This window comes from Myotis brandtii, unplaced genomic scaffold (genome assembly GCF_000412655.1).
Source record: "Myotis brandtii unplaced genomic scaffold, ASM41265v1 scaffold2398, whole genome shotgun sequence".
NCBI lineage: Eukaryota > Metazoa > Chordata > Mammalia > Chiroptera > Vespertilionidae > Myotis > Myotis brandtii.
The window spans coordinates 48,513-53,354 of NW_005359053.1; the positions used below are offsets into that span (position 1 = coordinate 48,513).

At 40.1% G+C, this 4,842-nt stretch overlaps 1 pseudogene; it reads left to right on the forward strand.

Moving 5' to 3' along the window:
- The window catches only part of LOC102249823, an 8,185-nt pseudogene extending 7,523 nt beyond the window's left edge, over positions 1-662 (forward strand).
- The last annotated feature ends 4,180 nt before the right edge of the window (positions 663-4,842 follow it).

Here is a 4,842-nt window from a genome sequence, read left to right on the forward strand (position 1 = left end):
AGAGCAAAGTCATCACCTATGAAGGCTGCATCACCCAGATGTATTTTTTCATACTCTTTGCAGTGTTGGACAACTTTATCCTGACTGTGATGGCCTATGACCGGTTTGTGGCCATCTGCCACCCCCTGCACTACATGGTCATCATGAACCCCCGGCTCTGTGGACTGCTGGTTCTGCTGTCCTGGATCATTGGTGCCATGGTTTCCTTGCTACATAGCTTAATGGTATTGAGGCTGTCCTTCTGCTCAGACTTGGAAATCCCACACTTTTTCTGTGAGCTCAATCAGGTGGTCCAACTTGCCTGTTCTGACAACTTTCTTAACAATATTCTAATGTATTTTTCAGCTGTGCTGCTATGTGGTGGTACCTTTTCTGGGATCCTTTACTCTTACTCCAAGATCATTACTTCCATACGAGGAATCCCCTCAGCTCATGGGAAGTATAAAGCATTTTCTACCTGTGCATCTCACCTCTCAGTTGTCTCCTTATTTTATGGTACAGTCCTAGGTGTTTACCTCAGCTCTGCTGCTTCCCAGAGCTCACACTCAAGTGCAACAGCCTCGGTGATGTACACTGTGGTCACACCCATGCTGAACCCCTTCATCTACAGTCTGAGGAACAAGGACATAAAAGGGGCCCTGCAAAGATTCCTTGGCAGGTAAGTTCTTCAAGTGCCAACTGTACTAGGCTGAAGAATTGCCCAGGAATGCAGGGTGCAAATCCTCCGAGCTAGAAGTTCTGATACAAATAAAGCCAATTTTTGGACTAGACGTAATTGGAAATTCTCAGTTATCTCATAGATTAACATAAATTACTTCAGCATCATTTATTATCGTATGACATATTTCATTCCAAGTAATTTTTCTATTGTTTTCACTGAAAGATTGCCATGAATTATACTACCCTTATGGACAAAATTATACTTGGATACTAAGGTCATTTGCATAATTTTATTGTAAAGGAAAAATCTGAGACCATAGTTTTCACTTATTTGTTCATCATTTTTTTCTATAGCACTACCTTTACTGCTCTTCTTGATAATGTAGACTTTAACATCTTAGTGTGTTTTATAGCTGGTCTCCCGGTTTTACCTTTACATTCTATTATTCAGCTGTGTGTCCACATGCCTACCATAGCCACTGGTAAAATTGGCTATCAAACACATGTTTTCAGGAAGAGTCTACAATGAAATACACTCTAATATGGTTAGGTTCAGAGATGACCTTAAATGTGATGAAGCAATAATAGCAGTACAATATTTTACTGTACAACACTGATTTTCATGGCATTTGTGTAATTAATAAAGTGTGAAATATGTTGTCCATGGGTAAGTCTCCTTATTTATTGGGGTGAAAGATTACGTGGAGATTACGTAGAATATTTTATGATTTTTTTCTGAACCATCTCACTGTTTTTGCTATACAACTTTCTTTTTATATAATTTTTAAAATTGAGCAGATGAGAGAAGAGAGAAAGATCCATATCCATATGAGAGAGAAATATTGATTGGTTGTCTCCCACACACATTGAAATCAGGAATCCAATCCACAACCTGGAAATGTGCCCTGACTGGGAATTGAACCAGCAACCTTTCTGTGCATGGGATGATGCTCAACCAACTGAGCCACACAGGCCAGGGCTCCTTGAAAACTTTAAATGGGCTCCCTACTATGTGACTCTTTCTAGTGTTCTAAATTCACTATCTCCCCTTTTCTAATTTTTTTCAAATCCACCAAAGGAAAAGTGAGTGAACAATCTCACTACCACACAATAAGTATCTTTATGCTTGGGAATATCTTCAATCTTTTAAAAATATATATATTTTTATTGATTTCAGAGAGGAAGGGAGAGGGTGAAAGAGATAGAAACATCAATAATGAGAGAGAATCATTAATTGGATGCCTCCTGCACTCCCCTACTAGGGATGGAGCCCAAAACATGGGCATTCCTTGACTGGAATGGAATGTGGGACCTTTCAGTCCCCAGGCCGGTGCTCTATATACTGAGGCAAACCTGTGAGGGCAATATCTTCAATCTTTATGATCAAAGGATGAATCCTGCCCAGTTATGTGCAGATTTTCTTGCACAAACATGCATGTCCTTCCATCCTGTCTTGACTGCCTGAAAGGGAACCTCAATGGAGTCACTTTTATCTAAAATGCATTGGAATTACAGTATGATTGTGAGTGCTGTCCTCAAATATCAGCACAAATGCCAAAAGTAAGAAGCAGCGGATTAATTTCCCTCAATTCCTTTTTTTTTTCCCTCCCGCCTCCGCCGCCTTGGCTCCTTTCCTGTCTCTGCCACTTCTACTTTGTTCTCTTCTGCAGCGCTTCACTTCCTTCTACATTCCCCTCAATTCTTTATGCTTTGATTATAATATCAATCCACTATTGCTCTATAAAAAGCCATCCTAAAAGCAAGTAGTTTAATACAATTCCTTTATTTTCCAATGGGTTTGTATCGTGGGGTGGTGTTCTGATCTCTGCTGGTCTCGTCATGAGTCTGCAGTCAGCTATGGGTCAGCGGGGGTGTCTCTGCTGACCTTTCTAATGTATTAGGGGCTCAGCTATGGTGACTGATCTAGGGAGGGCTTGGCTCTGGATTAAATGAGCTCTGTCTGCATGTCCTCTCCTTCTCTGGAAGGCCCCCCTGGGTTTGTTCATATGGCTCAGTCAGGTTCTGATTGAGAGCAGTGGAAATGCACCAAGGCCTTATAAAGTGCACTTTCACTTCCACCATATTCTATTGGCCAAAAAAACTAAAACATCCTAAGTCCAGCCCAGATTCAAAGGTGGAGAAAAAGACTACTCCTCTGGAACTCACAGTCACATTGCCAAAGACATGAAAGCAGATAAAGAATTGGGGCCATCTCTGCATAGAGTCTACCATTTGTGTCAATTTTACTTCAGTAAAGTTTTATTTCTACTTCTGCCCTCAACAGCTGAGTGATCTTAGAGAAGAAAGTGAGAGTAAGTACATATTTAATGAGCACATGTGGAAATCCTACACTAGAGGGTCAAGCCCCATCCAAATATAAATATCCCCACTCTGCCACTTGTCTCCCACTTACCATTTCTAGGCTGAAAAGATTTAGAACTTTTTCCTTCCAGATATCTTGAGTCCAGAGACTTAACTCATTGATTAGCAGAGCTAGAGAGCTGTTCTTTTTTTTTGATAACCATCTTTTATGGCACCCTCCTGTAGATTGCTTTTCTTTTCATTGAGCTGCTCTTAACATATTCATAATGATTTCCAATATGATACTTGTATTTGTGAGGTGTCAAGGTCCTGATGGAAGGAGATGACATTTGAATTGCACATACAACAGTGAAATAGGTATTTTGAAAGAGGAGAGAGTTGCTGACATTATGCTCAGTGAGAGATGCCAGTCACAAAAAAGACAACTACTGCCTGGTTTCACTTATATGACATATCTAAAGTAGTCAAATTCAGCCAGGCCAGTGTGGTTCAGTGGTTGAGTGTGAACCTATGAACCAAGAGATCATGATTCAATTTCTGGTCAAGGCTCATACCTGGATTGTGGGCTCGATCCCCAGTGGGGTGTGTGCAGGAGGCAGCCAATCTATGATTCTTTCACATCACGGATGTTTCTCTCTCTCTTCCTCACCCTTCTTCTCTGAAATCAATAAAAATGTATTTACAAATAAAAAAAAGTTGTCAAATTCATAGAAACAGAAAATAGAAAAGTTGTTTCCAGGTGTGGGAGGAGAGGGATTCAGGAGTTAGTGTTTAGTAGGTATAGAGTTTCAATTTTAGAATATGAAAAAAGGTTTGAAGGATGTTTGCACAACAATGTGAATGTACTTAACACTACTGAACTGCACACTGCAAATGGTTACAATGGAAAATGTTATTATGTGTCTTTACCACTTAAATTTTTTAATAAAAGGAAGTTCTCACACATGCTACAACATGAATGACCCTTAAATACATTATGCTGAGTGAAATTAACCAGTCATGAAAGGACAAATACCATATGACTCCACTTTTGTTTTTTAAATTTCTTTATTGATTAAAGTATTACATATGTGTCCTCATCCCCCCATTACCCTACGAACCTCCTCCCCGAGTCATGCCCTCACCCCCCTGTTGTCTGTGTCCATTGGTTGGGCTTATATGCATGCATACAAGTCCTTTGGTTGATCTCTTCCCCTTACCCCCACCCTCCCTTACCTTCCCTCTGAGGTTTGACGATCTGATTGATGCTTCTCTGTCTCTGGATCTGTTTTTGTTCATCAGTTTATGTTGTTCATTAAATTCAATAAATGAGTGAGATCATGTGATATTTATCTTTCTCTGACTGGCTTATTTCACTTAGCATAATGCTTTCCAGTTTCATCCATGCTGTGCAAATGGTAAGAATTCCTTCTTTTTTACCACCCCGTAGTATTCCATTGTGTAGATGTACCACTGTTTTTTAATTCACTCATCTGCTCATGGGCACTTAAGCTGTTTCCAAATCTTAGCTATGGTGAATTGTGCTGCTATGAACGTAGGGGTGCATATATTTTTTCTGATTGGTGTTTCTAGTTTCTTGGGATATATTCCTAGAAGTGGGATCACTGGGTCAAATGGGAGTTCCACTTTTAGTTTTTTGAGGAAACTCCATGCTGTTCTCCACAGTGGCTGCACCAGTCTGCATTCACACCAGCAGTGCATGAGGGTTCCTTTTTCTCCGCATCCTTGCCAACACTTGTCATTTGTTGATTTGTTCTTGATAGCCAATCTGACAGGTATGAGATGGTACCTCATTGTCGTTTTGATTTGCATCTCTCAAATAATTAGTGACTTTGAGCATGTTTTCATATGTCTCTTGGC